Below are 27739 nucleotides of genomic sequence, written 5' to 3'. Positions count from 1 at the left end.
AAAGTAACCATGTACTCTAGAGTACTTCTTCATTCCCAGTAACCATGTAATCTGAAGTACTTCTTCATTCCCAGTAACCATGTACTCTAAAGTAATTTTTCATTCCCAGTAAACATATTTTGACTCTTCATCCTTCTTGAATTTTCCATCAGAAGTAAGATGTTTTGCCTTCTTAAATTTCTCTGGCATCAAATTTTTATCATTCCTCTTCTACTAGTAATCTCTTTTGGTTGCAATATTAGACAGTTTCTCATAGCTTCCTATCCTCTTCTCTAAAGTACTTAGTGGAGTTCCTCTATCATTGTATCTTCACTTTCCTTCCTATGCCTCTTATTATATTTGCTAACTTATGTACCATTCATCCTCAATTCATGCTTCTTAAGTCCGAATGGAATTTTCTTAGACTTATACCTTCCTAGGTAGCTAGAACCTAGCTCATGTTTCTTGTGTTTTTGCAAATTTGATAGGCTCTACAATATTAATGCATTTACTTCTACTTTCTTATCCTGAGTTCTGAAAATATTCTCATTGTCAGCCTTGCAACTTCTCAACTTAGCTCTTAGACTTTTAAGAGTGTCTACCCAATTAGGGGAGTCTTCCTCTCTCCTTTTTCCAACTAAGTCATCTTCCTAATAATGTTGGGATTTATGATTGTTGCACTGCACTATTTTTTTGCTCATTCATTTTCTTTCTTGTTGTTCCTTGCATCTTCTCATGTGATGTTACTCACACATAACTATTATCCATCCAAAAATAGGATAAACATATTTTCCCATCACCTTGACATATTTCCAATAGGATATCAAAATCTTTCGTTCTAATCATTTTATCATTTCACAATTTTTATATCAACACATATATGCATACAACACAAAATCACTAGTCAAAATTCCATAATCAAAATACACTTGCACACGTCAAACAAGTATCATTTAAGTACCACACTCTATGATTTATACCACGTTGTAATGGAAACCATTTTTTATTTTCCTAAGAGTCTAATATTGAATTATTGCTTTGAGGTCACACCCTGTAATAGAGCTCTAAACTTATCCTCCTAAGCCCATTCAGGTTGAGTGTTAAACTTGGGAACTCTGATACTAATTGTAACAAACCTTCCCACCCTCGTGTACTCCCTTGGGTTGTGGAAGGTGATGCTTTATAATTGAATTGGCCCTCGAGGTCTATTATGAAGGCGGGGTTACAAAATTCCTCTATTTCCAAATTCATCAAAACCCAAAAAATGGCTACCATTGTGTTCGACTTGTCAACATATTTCAAGAAATACAAATTTTATCTTAATCCAACTTTTGGATTAAAAGTTATGCCCCTTTTATACAAAGACGTGCGCGCCTGCTCTGCTCCCCAACTGCTGCAGCTCGCCCTAGATCCCTGCACCCCTCAGTCTGCTCTGCCGCTCCAATGGAGGGCAGCGGGGACCCTGATCCCCCACCTACACTGCCTTCGAAGCTGACAACCTTCCATTCAATGATCGATGAATGTCCAAAGCGCCCCCCTTCAGCTTCACAGTAGAAGTTTGTTAAAAAGCTAGATGCGATTCCATCAGTAGCCCTACCAGAAGAAGAAACTTGCAAAGCTACGTTGAACCTTGCGGAGAGAGGCCTAATAGGCCAGTTCACAGGCCTCTGGTCATCTCCCAAGTCAGTGGATGAATGGATCCAAAGGAACTGGAAGCCCCTGATTAAAGAAGAAGTTAAAAGCTATTTCGTAGGTAAGGGTTTCTTTGTGTTTGTCTTTGAAAACCCAGATGATAGAGGTTTAATCTTTAGAAATGGACTGTATTTCATGGGGCCCCAGGGCCTTTATCTGAACAAATGGTCCCCGGATTTCGATCCCACCCAGGACATCCCTTCTGTTGTTCCAGTCTAGGTTAGGGTCCCACATTTTCCTTTGCACTACTGGAATCAAAAATCTCTACAAATCATAGGTAACGCTCTGGGAAAATATATAGATCAGGCATCGAGAAAAGACCAGTATTCATGCACCCGTAACTGCGTAGAAGTGGACCTAGAGGAGGGATTACCGGAAGCCATCAAACTCACTGTAGCTCGGTGGAAGCATGTCCAGGAGTTCGACTACGAATAGTTACCCTTTAAATGCAGACACTATCATGGTCATGGCCACTTTGCAAAGAATTGTAAAAAGAGAGCAGAGGAGCAAGCAGACAAACAAAATGGGGAACAATGGACCCTAGTCCAGAAGAACGCATCCACAAAAAAAGGAATTGGCAAAGGTAACATGGACGGAGGCCCTAGCAGCAGTAAAGCCAACCAGGAAACGGAAGTAAATCCAAAAGGGACAGAAAGGGCTCAGAATAATCAAGCCATCCCATCCCAGGAGAATGAAGAATGGACAAACATTCCACCTTTAAACAAGGAGGTAGGGGAAGCAATCCAGATCGAGGCCAACTAGGGCAGCTCCTCCAATCCCTCATATGTAGAGATAGCAAGAAAAAAACCAGTTGAAAGCTCTGGTTCCTCGGAGGATGAAACCTATGAGCGACAAATGAAAAACGCTGGAAGGAAATCCCACAAAGAAAAAAGGGAGGAGGAGACAGAAAGACTCAAAACACAAGGAAGCCAAGCTACCATAGAAATGACTATTGGGTGAAACATCAGACCAAGGCCCTCCAAGGGAGGGCTCAATACCCCCTCAAGTAAATAATGAACCTCGTCTCTTGGAACTGTAGAGGACTGGGGAACCCCTCTAAAATAGAAGCAGTCAAGGATCTTATGAAAGCGGAGCCCTCAGATATCCTCATGCTCCAAGAGACCAAAATAGAAGGCCATGCCCTTCTAGAGATCAGCAGCTGAAAGTGGAATAAAAGAGCAGGCAAAGCTGTCAGCTCAAGGGGTACTTCTGGAGGACTGGAAACACTCTAGAACGATGACCTTTTTCAGCTGAAAAACCACAAGGAAACACAGCACTGGATTCACACGGAATTGATGCATAAAGCAAGTAAGTTGTCTATTTCCCTTTTCAATCTTTATGTCCCTGTTTCTTATTATGAAAAGAGAGAATGCTGGAACTCCCTCTTAGCATTTCTAGAGCAGACATCCCCCAGCAATATTATCATAGCAGGGGATCTCAACGTCATTATGAAAGCAAAAGAAAAGAGGGGAGGGACAAGTAACAGAGACCCCATGCTAGACGAGGTGGAGGAACTCTTTCAGCGCTGAGACTTGCTGGACTGCAATCCTATTAGAGGCATTTACACCTGGTCCAATAATAGAGTGGGAATTGACCATATCTCAGCACGATTAGATAGATTCATGGTACAAAGCTCCATAATGATGAATAAAAAGATAATCATCACTAAAATTATGCCCAAGCTAGCTTCGGATCATAAACCTATTCAGCTTCTCCTGGAAGATGAAGAATATCTAGGGCCCATTCCATTCTGATTCAGCCCCCTATGGATCGAGAAGGAAGGCTACATAGAGACAGTAAAGGCAGCTTGGGACAAAACATTTACGGGATCCCCTAGCTATGTCTGGGAGCAAAAGCTAAAAGCAACTAAGTAGGCGCTAAAGAACTGGATAAAGAAACCAGGACCCACTCCTATTGAGCAAAGAAAGGAGTCAGTTCATGCATTGTAGACTTTACAAACAGAGATGGAAAACAAAGACATCACAATAGAGCTGCTGGAAAAAGAAACAAAAGCCCAACGTTCTGCACACCAAACTTTCAGAAAGGAGGAAGAATACTGGCGACTAAAATCTAGGAGTTTGTGGTTGAAGGCTGGAGACCGAAACACCTCCTTCTTCCACCGACAATACAGAGCGAGATTGACTAGGAATCACATAGCAGAAATCAAAACATCAGAGGGTATCATTTGCAAAGGTTTTAATCAGGTCAAAGCAGCTGCAGAAACCCACTTCAGGAATCTTTATAGGGAAGAAACCCATAGCAATGATGAGGAAGTCGCTAATTTCATTGCCAATATCCCACTCTTATTAGCCCTAAAGAAAATGTAGCCCTTTGCAGACCAACCACGGAGGAGGAAATTATAAAATTCATCTGGTCCATGGACGCAGATAAGGCTCCCGGGCCTGATGGATTTACAATCCATTTCTACAAGTCTTGTTGGCACATCATTAAAGCTGATCTCTGCAAAATGATACGTTGGTTCATGGGAAAAGCCAAGGTAGGCGGAGGAACAAACTCCACTTATCTCGCTCTAATTCCCAAAGACATCAATCCGGAGACATTCGCAAGGTTTAGGCCGATATCGTTGTGCAATGCTTCATACAAAATACTGGCAAAACTGATAGCAAACAGGATTAAGCCGCTGTTAAAAAAACTAATCTCTCCCCCACAAGGCGATTTTGTTGAAGGTAGGCATATTCTAGACAACGTAATCTAGGTACAGGAGATCATCCATTCTAGCAAGCATCGGAATGAAAAAGGCATGATGGTCAAGTTAGATATGGCAAACTCCTTCGACAAAGTGGATCGCTCATTCCTCTGCAAGGTCCTGCTCTCATTTGTCTTTTCGTATCAATTCGTCAACCTCATCAAAGCCTGCATAGAAAAACCATGGATCGCCCCTTTAGTCAATGGCCGCCCCACGAATTTCTTCCAAAGTCAGAGGGGCATCAGACAGGGATGTCCCCTCTCCCCATTCCTATACATCATAATGGCGGAATCACTCAGCCGAAAACTTACTGCTGAAAAAATAAAAGGCAACATCCTAGGTCTTAAGCCTTTCCACGGAGTTGAAGCCCAGAATCATGCGTTATTCGCTAATGATTCACTTCTTCTAGGCGAAGCCTCCATTAGAATTGCCAGAGCCATAAACGTAGTCCTCAATAATTATTGCAGAGCCTCTGGGGCATTAATAAATGAGAACAAAAGTGAAGTTTATAGCTGGAACATAGATCAGAGGGAGCTCTCTAACATAACCACTCTCCTCGGTTTCAAAGGACAAGCAAACTAGGATAGATTCAAGTATCTGGGCCTTCCCATTATATCAGGAGCAAATAAAAGATCGCTCTGGAGTGAAATAATCTCGAAAATCAAAACTAAAATTGCAGTGTGGGGAGGCTATTGGCTGACGAAGGGAGGCAAAGTAATTTTAATCAAAGCAATGTTGTCGGCGTTACCAATCTACCAGGCAGCCTTTCTCTTAGCACCAAGAAATGTGGCGAAGCAAATATCCAAACTGCTCAGAGACTTCTTGTGGCAGGGAGGAAAGGGAAATGAAAATAAAATGCATCTGGTGAACTGGGACGTGGTTAAAAAAATAAAGGCAGATGGAGGGCTACAAATCAGAGATCCAGCTCTTGTAAATTTAGCGTTGGGAGGAAAGATCTTATGGAAGTTGATCCATGAACCCACCCATCCGGTTAGTGTAGTGCTGACCTCTAAGTACAAACCCAACAAATCCCTTAGCAATCTTCAGAATGCAAATGTAGTCAACAACACGCAGGTGTGGAAACTATGTTGCACGAGTAGTAAGTTCTTCAACAAACATGCCTACAGGATTCCGGGCAACAGCAAGCGCACCCATTTGTGGCTTGATAGAATTATGGGGAAAGAAACCCTGAAGGATAATGAGGACATAGCTTATCTCAGGGACTCGCTAAAGCAGGTAGGAGTTAACACCATACTCGAATTGTCAAAGTGGGATCATTGTGGAGATTGGGCAGGATGGGATTTCCATGGAGTCCCAGAGCGGTTATCTCACCAACAAATTCTGCTTGAAGATTTGTTGGAGGAAGCAATGCCTATCAACAGAACCATGAAAGAGAAATGGGGATGGGGTCAGTCCGGAGTCTACATGACAGTAGCAGGATATAGAGCATTGCAGGCTTCAAGAAATAGCAGTCAAACCCTAGCTTTTTGGAAGAATGTTTGGGAACCTCTAGCCCTTCCAAAAGTGAACTTCTTTTTCTGGACCCTGGCTCATAACAAACTCTTAACTGGCGACAATCTGGAAAAAAGGAATATAGCAGGGCCGCACAGATGTGTACTATGAAGCAGCAACTTCAAAACAGCCCAGCACCTTTTCTTGGAGTGCAATTTTGCAAAAGAGGTATGGAGTATTATTTTACATGATTTTCAGATTATTCTGCCTTCACAAATCTCTGTTGCAGATCTATACGCCACTTGGAATAGTTTTTATCCTCAGTGCATCCCCTCGAAATCATTCTGGAATAAAATATGGATAGCTATCCCAAAGTATGTGTGCTGGCAGCTTTGGCTAGCTCGAAATCAGCAGATCTTTAGAGAGATGAGCAGGGAAAATTTTAAGAACCCCCCCTAAATTTACATGTATAATAAATGGGCGAATCTCCATGGTATATAGGAAAAATGGAAGGTGATTTTATCAATAATATGATATGTATATATAATTTTTTGGCAAATGACGAATATTTTACTCAATTAAAAAACCTTGTGTTTATTGAGTACACAAATAAAATCATTGCATTTCATTAAAATATCTTTTGAAATCAAAATTACCGAAATTACATATCGATAACCTAGTGGGTGTAGGATAAAATTCACCCATGCCATTCACAGAAAGCATGAGAAAAAACCTAATACTATATACAACACCAAGAAAAATTCAAATTCATCACTTCTAGGGACCTCGTAACCACTCTGCCAATACACAAGTATGTTCCTGTTTGCAATTAAAAAAATTACCCAAATTGCAATTTGTTTACTCCACTTCTAGGGACCTCGTAACCACCCTGCCAATACACAAGTATGTTCCCTTTTGCAATTAGAAAAATTACCCAAATTACAATATGTTTACTCCAGCATATGTTGGAAAGTTATAGAATGATGACTAGTGCAATCAATCCATTCCTTTTAGCCCTGGATTTGTTTCAGTTTAAAACAGAAGTATACAAATATACTTGTCCAATGTCTATGCTTTAACCATTCACCTTAAGATGTTTTTACAATATAATTTCCTAAGTCTATTTAATATCTTCATTATCATAAAAACCAACCTATATCCATCTTAACTCCACATCTACCACTCTTAGGGGGATGAAATCTATTTATCCCTCTGAGCACTTGGTAGACCCAGAATTAAGATGGATCTAAGATAGAATTTCCCCTTTAAATAGTCTATGCTCACATGAATACCATGGGTTATCATAAACCTGGAGCTTAAAAATTACTATTAGTAATTTATAAAAATTAATAAAATTAATAGTTGATTTTTATTTTATTTTTTATTTTAACCAAGCTAAAATACAACATCCATTTTTACTCTTGATCGGATCAAATATTTTTTCGCTCTATGCTATTTTGCATATCACGATATTTGATACCTCTCGGGGGTTAGTAGATCCAGAGTAAAGATGGATCTATGTTGGTTTAATTCCCCCATTTAAATAGGCTACATTCCAAGTGAATACCATGGGTCAATACCATGTGCCATTTTGGTGAATACCATGGGTCAATACCATGTGCCATTTTTATTTTTATTAATACTAATATTAGCGTTAATAATGTTTTTTTGCATGGTATTAATAACAATATAGTCCATGGTATTTGTCCCATAGTATAAATATAAGGTGACTTATGGAGTAAATATAAAAAAATGTTTTATTTGTTTACCGTACCTCTCGTTTATTTATATTTTTATTAATTTACCATACCATTCATAAATACAAGGTGACTTATGGAGTAAATATAAAAAAATGTTTTATTTGTTTACCATACCTCTCGCTTATTTATATTTTTATTAATTTACCATACCTCTTTTACAAATATGGTATTTGGCCCATAGGATTCACTTAAATAAAACCTCTTTCTTGAGCCTTCATAAATAGAATGAGGGTTATGGACTAAATATAAAAAGAGGTTTTATTTATTTACCATGCTTCTAGTTTATTTATATTTTTATTTATTTACCATACCTTTTGAGTAAGTATAAAAAGACGTTTTATTTATTTACCATACCTCCACTTTACTTTTTAATTTGTTTACACCCTTGCATGTATATAAGGTGACTTATGGAGTAAATATAAAAATTGCTTTATTTATTTACCATACCTCTCATTTATTTATATTTTTATTAATTTACCATACCTCCTTTATAAATATGGTATTTGGGCCTTTGGCCCATAGGATTCACTTAAATAAAACCTATTCTTGAAAATGGGCGAATGGATTCACTTAAATAAAACCTATTCTTGAAAATGGGCGAATGGAAGGTTGTAACTCCTAATTTCAAGGGCTAAATTTACCTCTTTTACCCTCTCCCTTAAAATAAGGTGGGCTATTTGAGGTGATTTGTAAAAATGTACTATGATATAAAATATTCGCCCACTAAAAATTTAAAACCCCTTAATTTCGCCAAAGGGCGAACATTCTCCCCTAAAATCACCCCTAGAGATGAGGCACACTCCACTGCAAGTCGCAGCAAAAGCTAAATCTTTTCTACTGGAAGCAGCCCAACAGCAGTATTTTAAAGAAGATCAATTGTTATTGCCCGAAGAAAAAAGATGGCTTGGCCCGCTAGAGCCCTGTCCGTACAAGCAGCTCCTCTCCCCACAGAAGGCAAATCAGGAATGACGCATAAGAGATTAAGATGAAAAATTCCAACTATGGTGGCGGTCACAAAACTTAACCACAATTTTCTTCGATGGAGCATCTAAAGGTAATCCCGGAGATGCAAGTGTAGGGGGGGTCATATACTCTACTGACGGGACTTCAAAAGACTGTTTCAGCTGGGGATTAGGCCAGAAATCTAACAATCAAGCAGAGATTCTTGGGCTTCTCAAAGCTTGCCACATTGCAAGAGACAAAGGTGTCAAAGACCTCCAAGTTTTTGGAGATTCAGAGTTAATAATAAAGAGCCTAAAGCTGGGAAATCTATTTAGCAATGCCAGCCTCAACAATATACTGGACAGATTGAAGAGATTTCTTCTAGACTTTGACACATGTAAGTTTTATCATATTCTCAGAAAGTCAAACGGTGAAGCAGACCAGCTAGAAAACAAAGGCAGCTCTCTGATGAAAGGACTGCTAATTGTAAACAGTGAAAGCACTGTACAAATGCCCTGAAAATCAAGCAGAACTAAACCAGCAACAGATAGAAATCTATAATGTAATTGGAGCTGCTTGGGCAAAGACCCAAGGTTTTTTAAATAAATAAAATCATAACCGTTTTAGTTATAAAAAAAAAAAAAAAAAAAGTTATGCCCCTTTTGAATTTCAACCAATTAACTCTTGTCACATCAACAAGACATTGTGCACCCACGTGTGAGCCACATGTGACCCTGCAACATCATCGCTAGTAGTTTTATCGCACCCATAGCACTAGCATGGTGTCCTCATGACCATAGCCATGAATTTACAGCATCTGCCACCTCATCTTAATTCGCGAGCCCCACTATGTCCAACCCCTTCGCACAATTCAGTGATTTCACATTATATCTAGTTTTGGGGGAAAATATGGGTGTACCTAAATTTGTACTTTCGCATACCCCCCAGACCCTTGGATATATCTATGAAGTAGTAAATCTGGCCACATGAAATTATTCCACCATGCTAGGACCCACCTAAATATATTGTGCTTCCTCTATGATTTGGTTTAGCACATATATGGCGATGCGCAAATAGTCACCTAAGCAAGACCCATCCTAGATACTCTACACTCTTTGCGTAAATATGTAGAAATGGAAATCTAGCCCATTTCCAAAAGTGTGTAACCTTGAGCAATCAGATGTCCTAAATACAAAATTCACTTGTGAGATAATTCAGCATCTAGCCTATAATTCTCCAAACAAGCCCCACTCTGAATATTCTACTAGTCAAATAGATGTTCAACTTCACCAATATTTTCCAAAAAAATATGAGACTTCTAAAATATGGTGCACATTTTATTTCTCCACACCTCCAAATACAATATTATGTTGGGAATGTGAAAAAGGTATTTTCCCTAGATACTTGATTCATCCAAGAACCCATCTGGTCCTGGATACAAGCGTGGAATCTTTGCTACACTTCACCAAAGGGTATTTTCTAGATCATCAAGCTTCCAATATAGAGTCCAAAATCCACTATGAAGAAATTAAAAAATCCTCTATGAATCCTTTAAAGCGATTCTATCATCACCTAAACAAATCAAAAGCTCTAATAAGCTTACATTATATCAAGTTCTGAGCAAAGGTGAGAAAATGGCTCCGAGGCCATATTTCTTAGGAAGTCACAATTATGCTTACTCTATGAAACTAAGGATTTTTTTACTGCAATATGCAGGTGTACATAACCATGAAATTTCATGTTGTTCTTAAACATGTGACTATTGAATTAAAATGTATGCTCATGCTTCACACAATGTCTGCATTTCCTCCTTATCGTGTGAAGTAGTATACAGACTTGAAGTAAAAAATAAGACATGACATTCATAACATATCAAGCAAATGACATCACATGCTATGACAAATTAGCTAAGGGAATTCAAGCAATCATGCACATTCTTATCAATAGATTTATAAATTCATGGAGATAAAAATAAAACATATAGCTCCATGAATTTAACATAGCCATGAAAGCATATAAAGCAAAGCATTCACCATGAATATACAAAGATCTCAACAACCTTACATCATCCATGGTACAAATGGATACAAGTAAATATACTTATCTATTTAACTTACAATTGTTGGCATATGAGGGAGGGACTTCAACTCTCTACCCAAACACACACCATCTACACTGCAATCTTTCTTACAGCTAAGCACCCCCAAGCCGGATATAAAGTTTGACAAGTTAATATCTCAACGAAATTCACAACAATATTTAGTCAAAAAGATAGTTGAGAAGAGGATTCTATTGTTCGGGTGTTTTATCAACTACTCCCAATAGTAAGCACCACAATGACCCTCTACTCCAATAGAAATAAATCATAGGGATTGAGCCAAGGGTTAGTGAATTACAACTAAGTTCTAGGAGAATGAATACACTATATAGGTGGTTTATTATTTCGATTTTCCAGGGAAGCAATGTAAGATTATATATCCCATTATCTAGGTGGTTTATCAGCTTACTAAGAAATAACATAAGTGGTTTATCATCCCCAAGGAAAACACTCATTGGTTTATCAAGACCTTTTTAGCAAGAACCTAGGTTTCTTAGCTTGCCAAGTGGTTTATCAACATTCCAATATGCATGCCACTGTTTTATCATCTTAATGAGCAAGCGCTAAGAGATCCACCTCTCTAATGAACCTTGATGGGCCAACCAACAGAGGCACACACCACTAGCCTCAACAAATCACTGGGAATGTTATTCTAATTACAGAACATTGTCTAAAGGATGTTGTTTTTCCCTTGCAGATCCTCTTTCTCCACCAATCTTGCTTTCTACATGTTTCATTCTACGTTTTGTGAGATCTCTCGAATTTTCTATCTACATATCTCCATTTGTATTTGTGTGCATACTTCTCGCCCATCAGTCTCTTTTCTTGTTGAATCATTGTCTTCCTCTTGCATGTTGATCACATCAACATGTCTTATAAGGACATAGGTGGCACAGGGTTCGTCCTTTCTCTCATGAAATCCATAATCCACCTCCTTATATACCATGTAGACCATTAGGTTCAAATAGGGAACTGGTAACATGAATAAATGATGTAGCCTAGGTTATCCAAAGTCCCAAGAAACCCCTCCTCCTTAGTATTTGAATCCATGTCCACTCCACCATCCAAGTTATTATTATAAATTTACATAAATTCACATAAGCAAGTTCATATAACAAAATTTACATTAGGGGTAGCAAAAGGGCTATTACACCTCGACTGGTCAATATTGTAAAATTGTGGGTCCTCATGTAAGGAGGGGAACTGATAAAGATGTACATTTAGTTAATGTCACTTCACTTTTATGCACCCTTAGTAAGTCTATTATGCAAAATATATCAACACGGGCACTACCAAACTATATGTCATGTCTATATCTACATTTATAAAAGGGTAAGAGAGTATGATGTTGACCATCACAAATCAAAATGTAATTTCATTATTTTACACACACACACACACATTGTTGGGTGTGGAGCCTGATTATCTTCTGTATTGAAAGGTATAGCCGCATTGGACCCCAATTTGTAATGGGGTGGAAACGCCACCTGTAAAATATTCGTTGCAGGGGGGTGGCTACGACCTTTGTCCCCCCCCCCCTAGCAGGGGAATCAGGGGCAGCGCCCCGAAGCTAAGAATAGATGTAAAATTTTCTTGTAAAATGTTGTAATTTCGTAGTCAATCTGGGTTGTTCATTAGGCGGATATCTGACGGTAGAAGTTATGTTTAATTTAGGGTTTTTTTGCCCTAGAAGGTAACCCCTTGCTATATATGAGGGAATTTTATTGCGTCTACATATATCTGTATTCTAGGTGAGGAAGAGAGAGGAGATTGAGAGCGAAGAGGGGATTACAGCGGATCTGCTGAAGGTTGTATCTCTTCAGTTTGCTGGATAATATAAAAATAAGGACTGGTTGTTTCTCCGTGGATGTAGCCCAAACTGGGTGAACCACGTATATCTGTGTCTCTCTTGTTTTATGTGTTTTATGTGTTTATATTTCTGCAATATTTTATGTGTTCCATTGCTCTGTAATATATAATTCTCTAACACACACTTAACTACTATATATAATGAGATATAGAATAAAAGGATTTGAGATCCTTTTATTCATTCAGTATTACTTAACTATATACATGAAGAATGTTTGGTTCATGTGGAGTTAGGCTCTGGGAAGGAGTTGAGCATAGAAGTACCTATGAAAAATTTAGGACCCATGCAACATACAAGCTTAACTAAGCTCACATCTTAAGTGGACCTAATGGTTAAGAGTAGTTGTTTCATCATACATGGATTGGGTTTCTCGCTTAGTCACGAGTTAAAATTTTGATTATGATGGTTGATACACACACAAAGGAATAACAAAATAATAAAATAGTTATAAATCATAAATCATTATTATTTACAAGATATTTTGGACATTGAAAAGTTGGAATTAATTCATTAAATACTAACAAATATAAAGGTGTAGAATGAGTATATTACCTAATAATAGTTGGATATCCCTGGCCAAAAACTCTAAGACCTTATGTATTCAATAACTTCTCGTAACCCTAGCAATAACATAATATTATTAATAAGAGTTGGAATAAGAAAAGGGGTAAAATATCCAAAGCTATATTATTAAATTGATATAGCTAATTAAGGATGTGTATCCCGCATATAAATTTACATTTTCAATAAGAGGCCATGGGTTGGGAAATTTAATTACTTAGTATCTTATAATACATGATTAATGTAGATGAATAAATGGCATGTGCAACATAAGGAGTTTAAAGATGTGAATTGTAATATGACTCTTTTTTTTTAAATTATACAAATTTTGTGAGTAATAGCAATGTTATTATTGGTTAGAAGAGTACAGTGTTACAATGTTTCCTCCATCTCCTCCAATTTTCATGGTCTGAAATGTTATCACCTAAAAAGTGACCACCTGACCATTTTCCACTATGATGATGGAAATAAACCATGTAGCATGGGTTTTACACATTAAAACCCACTATCATTATATGAAATAATTTAGAGAACCATTTTTCCTAAATTATTTATGAAAACAACCCAAAAACCCATAGAAATAATTAAATAAATCATTGTTTATTTAGTATTCCTTAATCATTTAACTTTTATCCCTTGAAATAATTATTAAATCACTATTTATTAATTGTTTCTAACCCATTTTGACCACATTATTTAGGAATAATTAAATAAACCATTATTTTTTATTATTTCTTAATCATTACATATTTCTCCTATGAAATAGTTATTAAATCACCATTTCGTAATTATTTCTAACTCAACTTGACCATATCTTCTTAAGGTAATTAATAAATCATTTGCATTTATCAATTGTTTTAACCACTTTTCTTAATTATCTCAATTAATCATTTTTTTGAGTTAGTTCACTAAATAAATATCTTTGACCATTTCAATAATATTTTCCTCTCCTAAATATAATAAAATACTCATAACAGTTAGATCTTGATTTGGTCTAATAATATTTTATTGTTTGACTAGATCTAGATCTATCCTAGCATTTTATTATAAATAGGTAGGTTTTTCCCTCACTACACACATGATCATGTTGGCACTGATGTCAACAAGAACTTAGAAGAGTTTTTCTTATGTTGATGTCAACCTGGATTGTGTCTCACCCATTGTGATTGCAAAAAAGTTGTAGGAGGAGGCACATGTACCTGACAAAGTGGATTTTTATGTTGATGCCTTGATGTTTGCATAGAACATGTTTAGAGGCCTTGTTCTGATTACCAGAGACTTGTTATGGATATGTAGAGGTTCTATAAGGTCAAGAGGTGCTTGAAGAAGTAGATGATCGAGTTATGGAGGTTTTAAAGCTAGGTAGATGGCAGAATGGAGGCATTTAATGGTTAATGTAAGTCTCAAGTGGAAAACTTGTGTTAGGAGCTAGGGTAATGCAGGTAAAATGAAGAAAACCTACATTACTAACTCACTTCTTGGAGGCAGCACCTATGTTACCATTTTTTGAGTGAGTTTTTTTGGATTTTGTGTGCAACTCACTCAATCTTAGGGGCATATACTTTGGTTTTACACTTGCTAATTGGTTAAGAAATCTGAGCAAGTCTTCTAGAAGGTGATTAAATTTGATAACATCTATTATTTATTAAAGACCATAGAGGATCAATTCAAGGAGGATAAATGTTCAAAATGTTGGACCAATTCATGAGTGTATGAATAGAGACTTATTAAGATCATGACTCCTTGGTAATTATTGTATTAATCACTCCAAGAAATTAAATATTGGAGAATGTGTTGAGAAATTTTGGTTGGTTGTGTTATTGCTTGAGTGAGTGGGAGAAAAGAGCAGAGTATGCAAGTGGTGTAAAGTATGCATATTTTCTAAAGACTTGTAGAGATAGATCAGATCTTACAGAAGGTAACATAGGCATATTTCAACTAGCATTCTATGCATAGAGCAAGGAGATGGAGTAAGAAATGCTTGCAGGTCATTTCGGTGTTTGTTAGCAAATTGTGCATTCATCAAATTATTGTTTGTGGGAAGTGTTTGTTTTGGATAGATTTTATATTTTGCAGAGGACTGATGTGTTGTTGTTGAGCTATGAAGCTCTCCTTGGGGTCTAGTTTTAAAATGAATGAAAATGTGGCTCTAATAAATTGAGAAGATGTTGGCCTCCATTCAGTAGTGGCTAGACAATATAGGAGTGGTGACTCCCTGCTGGAGGTGGCTAGAAAAATAGTATATTATGAATAGCATATCCATCCAGTGGTGGTTGGATAGTCTATGGTGGATGGGTAAGGCTTATTGTGAGTGGTGGCTTCCATCATGTGGTGGCATGTAAATTTGTGTGAGTAAAGACTTCCTAGCTGGTGGTGGCCAGCAATACTATCCATAGGGGTAGTGGATCCTAGCTAGTGGTGGCTAGCTTAAATATGTAAATTATTTTATTTATAATAATAAGATAATAAGAAGCAGCACAACAACAATAGGTGGTTTTTCTCCCCTTAAGGGTTTCCACCAGAAATACTTGTGTCTCCTTGTGTTGATTTTATGTTGCATTTATATACTAACATTATGATGTGTATGGTTGTTCAGTGATTGAGAAAAAGTGTTGAAATTTTTATAAATGTCATCATTATTGATTCACCCCCCCCCCCCCCCCCCCCACTAAGTAGTGATCTATACTTCTAACAAGTGGTATCAGGGCCAAGTTATCTCTAGTGAAGCTTAACTACTTGAGAGTAGACCATGGATCATGGCCAAGAACAAGAAGAAGATCAACAAACCAGTCAGAAATATTTCAGTTTGAGAAGAACCATTCTTTTTGTTGGTAAAAAATGGTGAAGAATTACCTAGTTCCTCTTGCACATGTAGTGATGATGATGTTATTTGGATTGATGGGTTAGAAGATGATAATCAATCGATTGAGATTGATCTTTCGAATAAAATTTGAGATAATCCTTTTGGAGAGGAAATTAGTAGAAACCATGGAGAAAAAGAGAGACCAATTAAATATCAAACTTATATTATCTCAACATTGGGTGTAATACAAAGGCTCTCACTCAAAAATAGAGATTTGAGAAAATTACTTCAAATACTTGAAGGAAGAGAGCAAAATTTCAAGGAAGAAATTTCAGATTTGAAAACTCAACTTGAAGAAGGAAGGAAAATCAAAGAAGGAATAAGGAAGCGTTATAAGGAAATGGAAGTTTAGTGTCAAATTCTGAAAGTTGAAGCAAAATCTGCAAGGGAAGAATTAAAAAGGACCAAATCTAGTGCCCAAGCAACTACAAGAAAATCAGAAAAATGTTGGAGTAGCTAGTAGCAGCGTGAAAAAGGAAATTCATCAGTGAGACCAATAGCTAAGAAAGAAGCAAAAGAATGAGACAAGAATGATGCATTAACCAATTAAATCTATTACTCCCATAATGAGAAATTTCAAGTGTTTCATATGTCAAAATTTTGGACATATAGCAGCAAATTGCAGAAGCAAAGAAATCAAGCCCTATCAATAAAAGAAGCAGCCAAAGGAGAAGCATCCTCAAGCAATCATGCAAGGAAGATTTTCCCTATCACAAACATCATCAATAATCAAGTATAATAGTCCTTTTTATGGTTTTTTTTTTTCATGCAATGATTTTGGCCATAGGGATATTGACTGCGGGGCATATGCAAGGAGTAGAAATCAAATCAGCAGGAGATAAAAGCTTATTCCTTTGTTTCTTGGTCACATAAGGTGCTACATGTGTGGAAACATTGGCCGTAAGGAAAAAGATTGCAAGTTACCCATGTGTTACAGGAAATCTATTCAAAGGGAGAAATCCATGCAAGGCAAACCATACAAGAAGAAATAAGGTAATGTGCATCTCAAAGATAAACCTATCAAATTATGGAGGTGAAAGGAGAAGCAAGAGACTGCCATCGAAAATTGAGGCCTAGATGGTATCAAGGGAAGCATATGGCCACATCTTGAGTTGCATGTAGATCATTGGAGGAGCATCCATATCAGAGATATTGTATAATGAAAAATCTTCATATTGGAAGGAGATGCATGAGCTCAAGGGGAGCTACATGAGGTTTGAAGTAAACAGATTATTTTTTATATGTTCATTTATTTCAAATTGTTATCAGTTGGATCAACTATATGTGGTTGTTGATAGCATTGAAATTGTTTTCTTGTTGAGACCTTAATGATGTTTTGAAGACATGGTAGCCAAGGATATGATCCCATGTGCATGTTCAAGGTTCATATTCGATGTGAGTTGGATGTGAGCTAGGGTTTTCCCCTATTTTCTTGACTGATGTAGATACTACTATACATGATGGTTTCATGTGATACTATATTATTTTGGTTCTCTAAGAGTAACCTACAACTAGATTCTATTGATGCCTATCTTTTTCTTGTTGATCATATTTTAGAAGATTTATGTTACTAATGGTAAATCTGCTCAATTTTTTTTTAATAGGAGTTATAACTTGAACTCCTCTTAGAGCGAGTTTTCAAGGAGTGATCACACTTTCTGGAAGATCATTTTTTCTTCCAGTCGTCTTACATATTGTTGACATTATGTTCATTTTGGAGGAGCTTGTTATGCATCTATTTCACACTTGTATATTACAGGAATATGTTGAGAAAGATTTTGTTATGGTTGCCTCATAGAGATTTAGATGTGTTAATATACTTGCATGGAATAACTGGCATATTGATAGTGCTCATACTGCTAGATCATATTTATGCCATGTATTATCATGCTTGTGTGGCTGCCATGGAGATTAGATGATGGTGCCTTGGAGTTAGCACATCTACAGTGTGCATATTGTTACTCATGTATTCTATATCTAGATGTATGATGCATGTTGTTGCTAATATCTTTTTCTTTTGGATGGTTGAGTTGTGATGAACTTATGTTGTTGTGTGAGTTAGATTAGAGTTATATTGATCCTTATGCATGGAGTGAGTATGTTGTTTCTTAAGTCTCATGAGAGCATACATGTTGCCTATGATTTTTTATGGATATATTTTTGCTTCTTGGGATTTTGATCTCATTATATGAGGAGAGAGAGTAAGTTGACCTTGATATTATGAGGTCAAGGAAATGATGAGTTGATGAGTTGTTGAAAGTGCCTTATTGCAAAATATTATGTTGTTGTTATTGTTGCTCAGTGCTTCATGGATCCATTGCATATTCGGTCATGCGTTGATGATGTTGTAGAGATTGAGTCTTATCTTCTATCAGTGATGTTTTTATTATTTGCAAGAGTTGGTGCTATTGTAGTATGTTGCTTTTTGTTGAGCCTCATTGATGATTTTTTCATTGATGATGAGGATGTATATATTTTTGTTATTATGTCATGATATTTATGTTGTTTTTGTCCAATGATTATGTTACAAATGCATATGTGAAGCATAGTGGTTGGTAGTGGTTATCATGTTTTTGCAGTAGAGATTTCATTGTTGATAGTAATGAGAGCTACACACATGTTAATGGCAAGATCATTGTCAGTGAAAACTTTAGAACCCCCCCCCCCCCCTCCCTCGAGAAATTATATGTATAATAAATGGGCTATTTTTTCAATTATATAATATGTATATATATTTTTTTGGTGAATCTTTTATTGAAATATATTTTTTTGTTAAATCTTGGCGAATTTTTCACTAAATTATTGAACATTGTAAAGTCATTACAAATATTGTTATTTCTCAACATAGGGTTTTGGTGGCTAAGTCAGTGATGCTATGTTCATTGTGCTCAGCACCTTCACAAGTTACAATTTGGCATTGGGTGAGATCAGTGCAACATCTTAGAAAATCTCAAAGGACCATTAATCTATGTGGCATTATTTCCCTACCCACTTGTTTCAAGTTTTGGGCTTGCTCATTTTTAGGAGCATTTTCTCCACTTTGTGAGTTGTGGTAGGGTTGGTTTTGTGGCATTTGGGGGGCAATTAGGTTGGATAGGAGTTATTTTTTTGAAATAAATCTCAAACCCTTATTGTGACTACTTAAAATTAGTGTAGGTTAAATTGTTCCACCAAATAACTACTTATAATTAAGTTAAAATTTTAAAAACCCTATTCTAAAAACATACATTTATAAAGATAATAAATAATATTAAAAAATATTATTATTATTTAAATAATAATAAATAAATAATATAAAACATTTATTATTTTGAGCTTATTATTTTTTAATATTTACAACAATAGATAGAATGTTATATGATGTACATAATTTTTACGTTAAAAAATAAGTTAAAATAAATAATCTTTCCTATATAAATATTTTTAATTAAAGCCCATGAGATCTTGGATAGATAGACGGTGATTGGGTGCTTTGTTAAGACACTCCTCGATGTGAAGTCACCAGTTCAATTCCCCGACCCTATCAACGTAATATATTGGTAATGTTGAAGATCCAAGCTTACAAATAATAATAATAGTAGTAGTAGTAGTAGTTTTGTTGATTAATTACATAAAGTATTATTTATATTTTATATGTTTTTATTTATATTCTATTTTATATTGAGTTATATAAAGAATATGGATAGAATGTCAAAATAATATTTTGAGTTATTTAAAAATACAATTAGAATAATACTTAATGTATTTAGATAAAAATTTAAATATAGTAAGTATAAACATTATTTTTTACATTTTTTTTTCTATCATAATGAAATAGTTTCATTGTATATCTACATCCATTATTCTTTAAGCATTATATGTTTATATGAATTTGAGTCATTTACAAGTGTTATGGAAAATTTTGTTAACCAATAATGTTTTAATTTTTGTAATTACGTCGTAAGGCATTCCCCTCTGAAATCAACTTCCCTATTTACCTTTCTGTCCTAATCCTCACCGTCAGATCCATTGTTAGACGATTAAACAATGTTCTACCATCTAATTTCATTAAAAAACCATCCCATTTCATTAAAAACATCTAATTAAGATTAGTTAATTAATTACACCATAAATTTACTTTTGGTTACCCCGCCCGTCGTGCCCGCCCAAATAGCCAATGGGGTTTGTTGAGGAGTCCAGGGGCGAGTGTTGTGAGAGGAGGTTCGGGTTTCCTGCAGCACAAGGAGGGCCAGGAGGACGAGGAGGGCCCATTGTGCCAGGGTGAATAGCCAGCTGGGTTCTGCTTTCTGCAGAGGAGTGCAGGGGCAAATGCCTTCTTTGCTGCAAGAGGGTTGTGTTTGCACCAAATTGTTTGATTTACCAACTGTCAGCAGATTTGCTCCTTCCGCCTCTGAGGTTATCAAGTTAGTTAAATTTCCCGTTAAACTTGTCCTCTTGCTCTCCTTCGGCTGCTGCAATGAAATGAAATGATGCGGGTATATACTCTAGAAGAAATCCCCTGCATCATGTAAATTTTGTTGAATACGAACAAGGTTTTTCTAAGTTTAAAAAAACTACTTGAGCATCCATCGTGCCTATGCGAATAGCCAACGAGGTTTTTTGAGGAGTGCAATGGTGACTGCTGCGAGAGGAGGGTCAGGTTTCCTGAAACACGAGGAGGGCCAGGAGGACGAGGAGGGCCCGATAGGCCTGGGCGAATAGCCAGCTACGTTATGTTTGCTACAAAGGAGTGCAGGGGCAAATGCCTTCTTGTCCTCTTGCTCTCTTTCGGTCGCTACAATGAAATGTAATGATGCAGGCATATACTCCGAAAGAAATCCCCTACATCATGTAAATTTTGCTGAATAAGAAAAAGGTTTTTCTGGGTTTAGAAAAACTACATGAGCATCCGTCGTGTCCATGCGAATAGCTAATGGGGTTTGTTAAGGAGTGCAGGGGCGAATGTTGCAAGAGGAGGGTCGGGTTTCCTGCAGCACGAGGATAGCCAGGAGGAGAAGGAGGGCCAGTTGTGCCCAGGCGAATAGCCAGCTGCCAAACGCTTACTGTGGATGAGTGCAGGGTTAAATGCTTTCTTTGTTGCAGCAGGGTTGTGTTTGCACCAAACTGTCCGATTCCCCAATTTTCAGGAAATTTGCAGCCTTTCGCCTACAATGAACAGATTACCCTGGTTTCTCACAAACCAATTCCGTCACCCCCTTCCTTGAGGTAATAACATTCTGCATTTAGGCTATGGGTACTACTTCAAATTAAAATACAAAGGCCTGGTTCCTCAGTAGAAAGACCACAAAAATTTGGCAAGACAACCCAGTTTATATTCTTCATAGGAGCTAAATCAATGGGCTTTCATATTGGGAACTCATAGTTCTCCTATTTTTCTTCAGCCTTGTTTCTCTCAGCAATATTCTTTCTCTAATCAGTATATGCAATCTGACCTTCATGCTTTACTTAGAATTTAAACATAATCTCTATGTGCATATTAGCAGGCAATTTTTCGATACCTGCAATGTTGATTACAAAATCAAAATATGGAAGTTAAATGAATGCGCAGGTGTGGGCAAAGTTGGATATGAATGGCATGAATGACATGTGGATTTCCCCCAGAAATTGTTAAATGTAAAATATGGGTAAATGACAACCATTGCATTGTGTGGGATGAGAGGAAACTGGAAGTACATATATGCAGTGACGAGGGAAGATTAATGCGGACAATTTCAATACCAAAGCCACCCAATTGTAAGACAAGAATAAGTTGCACCATTTTGTAAGCCTATGAATTCAACAACATTTGGTGGCCTTAGCTACTGCCCATCAGTAGCAATTTATTTGAACTTTTATTTTTTTTATTAGTTATTGACAAATTGAATTACCTTTATTTTTTATTAACTTGAACTTGAATTTATTACTTTTACCAATTACCATGATCTACTTTTATCAGTTACCATGATTTTTTTATCAATTAACATGATCTATTTTTATCAATTACCATGATTTTTGTAAATTCTTTCTCAAATTAAGTGGCAGAGAAAGAGAGAAAGAATCTTATGGGACAGACTGCTTTTTCATCTGGGACAGATTGCTTCTTCATCCAGTTGAGGTAGCCCATTTTCTTATGGGACAGATTTCTTTTTTATCCTGTTGGCATAGGGAATTTCCTTCCTGTGAAGCCTCACAATAAAAGCTCCCAACTTCTCCACAAAATCCTTGCAAAATAGATTATCCCAAGAGTAATTATTAAAAAAAAAATGGAATTCTTGTTTTAAAAAATATATTTTTTAATTTAAAAACAAAATCTATAGATTTTTTTTTAATTTTATTAAAATAATTAAGATTAATTTTTCAATATTATATATACCATTGTTTATAAAATTTAATTTATTTTTATGTATTAGAAAATTCTCATATTTTATTTGATCTATTTATTCTTTAGCCTTGTTTCTCTCAACAATATTCTTACTCTTATCAGTATATGGAATCTGACCTTCATGCTTTACTTAGAATTTAAACATAATCTCTATGTGCAGATTGGTAGGCTGGAAGACATACGGTCTCAAACACTTCATGGAATTATTGTAGTGCAAAAGTGTTTCAGAGGTTATCAGGTCTGCAGTTATTTCAAGGAACTAAAGAAAGCTACAATTTTGGTTCAATCATGTATGCCCTCCATCTTATGCTTTCTTTTATGTAGGTAAAAGGAAACTTATACTCTGTTTGACTTTAAGAAGTAGGCATAAATGCCAGGCAGCCTATATATTGCATTGTAAGATAAGAATGTATGTGTTGATGCTTGATCAAGTTCTGTGCTTTAATACTACACTTCTTTATATGTGCAGTTTTGAAGGGTAAAAGAGCGAGGAAGGAATATGGGGTGCTAAAGGATAGAAGCAAGGCAACTGTCACTATACAAAAGGATGTGAAATGCATGATTGGCAGACAACAATACCTTACAACTTTGAGATCAACAATTGTAATCCAGCCAAGTAATCAAAAGAAGCTAGAAGTCTCAAAAAAGAATATTGTTCCAATTATATGGGTTCAGTGTCATCGCAGTAAAAACTTGAAGCTTGTAGATTTATGTCTATGTAATTTTTCTAGTAAAATGTGGTGTATATTAGTCCAATTTCTTCTAGGTGTATGACTTTAAGTATGGAGGGAAGTGATACATATGCCTCTATCCAGAGAGTTTTGATTCATTTAAAAGAAAAATCATTGTAATTTGTTGTATGAGATATTATACGAGGGTTTTTGTTGTCTTCTTAGGGAGCAATCGAGGATAATTTATCTTGACTAAGGATCAACAAGTTTCGCTTTGGTGCTTCTCATCAAGAAGTTTCTTTGGATGCTTCTCTTATACATCCTAAGAGCTCATGAAGCTTAGCTTCATAATAATGGAAGAAATGAGTTCCTCTAGTTATTCTACCTTTTAGAAGACTGCATCCTCTCCCACAAAGCAAATGCAACACAACTACAAACATTTCTCATATTTTATTTGATCTATTTATTGTTCAGCCTTGTTTCTCTCAGAAATATTCTTTCTCTTATCAGTATATGCAATCTGACCTTCATGCTTTACTTAAAATTTAAACATAATATCTATGTGCATATTGGCAGGCTGGAAGACATACGATGTCAAACATTTCGTGGAATTATTGCAACGCAAAAGTGTTTCAAAGGTTATCAGGTCCATAGTTATTTCAAGGAACTAAAGAAAGCTAAAACTTTGGTTCAATCATGGACGCCCTCCATCTTATGCTTTCTTTTATGTAGGTAAAAGGAAACTTATACTCTATTTGATTTTAAGAAGCATGCATAAATGCTAGGCAACCTATATATTGCATTGTAAGATAAGAATGTACGTGTTGATGCTTGATCAAGTTCTGTGCTTTAATACTGCACTTATTTATATGTGCAGTGTTGAAGGGTAAAAGAGCGAGGAAGGAATATGGGGTGCTGAAGCATAGAAGCAAGGCAGTTGTTGCTATACAAAAGGATGTGAAATGCATGATTGGCAAACAACAGTACCTTACAACTTTGAGATCAACAATTGTAATCCAGGCAGGTAATCAAAAGAAGCTAATAGTCTAAAGAAATAAGATTGTTCCAATTATATGGGTTCAGTGCCATCACAGTAAAAACTTGAAGCTTGTAGATTTCTATCTATGTAATTTTTCCGGTAAAATTTGGTGTATATTAGTCCAATTTATTTTAGGTGTATGATGTTAAGTACGAAGGGAAGTGATACATGTGCCTCTATCCAAAGAGTTTTGATTCATTTAAAAGTAAAATCATTGTAATTTGTTGTCTGAGATATTATACTAGGGGTTTTTTGTCTTCTTAGGGAGCAATCGAGGATAATTTCTTTTGACTGAGTATCAACAAGTTTCGTTTTGGTGCTTCTCATCAAGAAGTTTCTTTGGATGCTTCTCTTGTATAGCCTAAGAGCTCATGAAGCCTAGCTTCATAATAATGGAAAAATTGAGTTCCTCCAGTTATACTACCTTCTAGTTATTCTACCTTTCAGAAGGCTACATCCTCTCCCACAAAGCAAATGCAACACAACTACAAACTTACATAGAACTTTGTCTTTGTATCATGTGTTGAAAATAGCAACAAGAAATGCCAAAAATAGAATTCAGTATATTCCAATTTTAGTTTGCCCTTAAATTAAAATTGAGAATTAAAATTTGAATTTAGTCTCACCAGCTACCTGAAAAATAATTAATTAATTCATCTTGAGTTAATTATTTGAATGAATTCAAGCTAGAAATATTTGTGAAGTCATGCAATAGTTATCCCTTAAGTTAAGGAGATTATCCCTTAATTAAGGAGATAAGGATGAGTTGTATTTGAGTTGTAATTAGTTAGCTCAGTTAATTGAGTAAAGTCCAGTTAAATTAATTCCAAATAGTTTGAGGAACTAATTGTGATTTCAATCAGTTAATGCATGCATGCATCAAACTAGTGTACTCCAGATAATTGAAGATTCTCTCATAAATAACTCATGCATGCCTATTCAGAGAAAGATCCAGTTGATATTAAAGACAAGGACAGTGTACTATCAGTTGGAGGAATTTTCCTATAAAGGAAACTCATCCATGCAGAAGGAATAAGGTTCCTCGAGGATTGCACAGTTTTATAGGGTGTGAGATCAGTGTTACACTTGGTAATAGGAGGATCACCCAGAGAAACTTCGCAAGGAAATAGGAGGCTTGGAGGGCAGAGGAGAAGGTTTGTGAGAAGCCTTCTTAGCCTATGAGCATCTAGGAGGATTGTACTAAGAGCTGGCTAGCTGTGAGAGCTAAAGTTGTGTGTAATCTTGATGTATTTCCACCTTGTATGATAATATAGATAGCGGGGTTTTTAGCTGAGGCTTTCCCTAGAGTATTCTTCTATGTTTCATGTGTATTGATTCTTCTTCTCTGTTATATGTGTTCTACTTGATCTTGCTCAAATCAATTAAGCTTCCGCAAGTTTGATTGTAGAAGTAGATTAAGTATTTTGCTTTAGTATATTTCTTATCAGGTTAATCTACAGTGAGAATTTCTACATGGTATCAGAGCTGAGTTTATCGGGCGGTGAACAATATACTAGAGAAGATTTCGAAGTTTTGATTTTTGGGCCACGAGTTTCCAAAACAGATTTGAAAATTTTTGTGAAAAATATTCAGAAACAAATAGCGGATATGGATTCCTTGCGGAAAAAATACCCAAATTCAAAAAAAAATCGGTTGCATTGGAGTTCGAATGAGGGAGATATCATTGATTTAAAATCAGCTCTTTTTCCAGAAAATTTCGTGATGGTGAAACAAATGAAAGAGATTGGTGTGCTAGCCAAGAACCTGTATGCTCTTGAGGTTCAAGATGCATGCAAAGCCTTGAGTAAGGCAAATGTTAGAGACTTGGTGGTTGAGAGGGAGAGTAAATTACCTCTCAACATGCAGTCCCAAAAGAAGTCTCAGACAATTGTGGAGGAGCCACAATTAGAGAAGTGGGCAGAGGGATCACATGCACCCATACCTTCAGGTGTGAAGTGGGGCGATGTGAAGTGATAGTCCCAAGAAGGCTGAAATTGGGCAGGGTCCATTGGGGGGTTTTATCTCATGGATCGTACCATGCTACGGGAGCCCAAAGTACATAGTAGAGGGAAGAATCAGTGGGATTGATGTAGTCAGAGGTCAAAGTGGTAGAGGCTAGAGTAGTCAGATACTGAAGAGTGTAGAGAAGGGTTGACAAAAATGCAAAAAGGCAGAGTCAGCAGAAGCGCAAAGTTTTCAATCGACAAAGGTAATAGCAGTCAGAGACTTTGATGACAAAGACATCATTCTAATTTAGGTTGGATATTTTTTTGTTTCTAAGTTGTTGGAGCAACAACACTTGAGAGAATTGTTGCATGCAGAACATTCCAAAGGTTTAGGATTGGGATCGAGTTGAATTCCTTTCTTGTTGAGAGGGAGTGTTGAAAATAGCAACAAGAAATGCTAAAAATAGCATTCAATATATTCCAATTTTAGTTTGTCCTTGAATTAAAATTGAGAATTAAAATTTGAATTTAGTCTCACCAGCTACTTGAAAAATAATTAATTAATTCATCTTGAGTTAATTAGTTGGAGAAATTCAAGCTAGAAGTCATTGTGAAGTCACACAACAGTTATCCCTTAAATTAAGGAGATTATCCCTTAATTAAGGAGATAAGGATGAGTTGTATTTGATTTGTAATTAGTTAGCTCAGTTAACTGAGTTAAGTCCAGTTAAATTAGTTCCAAACATTTTGAGGAACTAATTGTGAGTTCAATCAGTTAGTGCATGCATGCATCAAACTAGTGTACTCCAGATAACTGAAGATTCTCTCATAAATAACTCATGCATGTCTATTCAAAGAAAGACCCAGTTGAGATTAAAGACAGGGACATTGTACTATCAATTGGAGGAATTTTCCTATAAAGGAAACTCATCCATGCAGAAGGAATAAGGTTCCTTGAGGATTGTGCAATTTTACAAGGTGCGAGATCAGTGTTACACTCGGTAACAGGAGGATCACTAGAGAAACTTCACAAGGAAATAGGAGGCTTGGAGGGCAAAGGAGAAGGTTTGTGAGAAGCCTTGTTAGCCTATGAGCGTCCAAGAGGATTGTATTGAGAGCTGGCTAGCTGTGAAAGCTAAAGATTTGTGTAATCTTGATGTATTTCCACCTTGTATGATAATACAGATAGCGAGGTTTTTAGCTGAGGCTTTCCCCAAAGTATTATTCTACGTTTCATGTGTATTTATTCTTCTTCTCTGTTACATGTGTTCTAGTTGATCTTTCTCAAGTCGATTCAGCTTCCACAAGTTTGATTGTAGAAGTAGATTTAGTATTTTGCTTTAGTATATTGCATTATCAGGTTAATCTACAGTGAGAATTTCTATATGGTATCGAAGCTGAGTTTATAGGAGCAATGAACAATATACTAAAGGAGATTTCGAAGTTTTGAGTTTTGGGTCGTGAGTTTTTAGAGCAGATCTGAAAATTTTTGTGCAAAATATTCAAAAACAAATAGAAGATCTGGATTCCTTGCAGAAAAAATACCCAAATTCAAAAAAAAATCGACTGAATCGGAGTTCGGATGAGGGAGATATCGCTGATTTAAAAATCAGCTCTTTTTCCAGAAAATTTCGTGACAGTGGGACAAATGAAAGAGATTGGTGTGCTAGCCAAGGACCTGTATGCTCTTGAGGTTCAAGATGCATGCAAAGCCTTGAGGAGCAAGGTAAATGCTAGAAACTTAGTTGTTGAGAGGGAGAGTAAATTACCTCTCAACATGCCGTCCCAGAAGAAGTCT

The 27739-nt window shown here is 36.3% G+C and overlaps 1 long non-coding RNA gene across 1 annotated transcript; it reads left to right on the top strand.

The window, feature by feature from the left end:
* Positions 1-22443: 22443 nt before the first annotated feature.
* LOC149169852 (uncharacterized) lies at positions 22444-22900 on the top strand. Its single transcript, XR_016259415.1, has 2 exons — positions 22444-22523; positions 22755-22900. It is a non-coding gene; the product is annotated as an uncharacterized LOC149169852 (long non-coding RNA).
* Positions 22901-27739: the final 4839 nt, after the last annotated feature.

This window comes from Pinus tabuliformis, chromosome 4_2, assembly GCF_031772625.1.
Source record: "Pinus tabuliformis cultivar Carrire ecotype Pingquan chromosome 4_2, CPIR1, whole genome shotgun sequence".
NCBI lineage: Eukaryota > Viridiplantae > Streptophyta > Pinopsida > Pinales > Pinaceae > Pinus > Pinus tabuliformis.
Note: the sequence above shows the minus strand (reverse complement) of the source record. Positions and strands in the feature narration are given on the sequence as shown.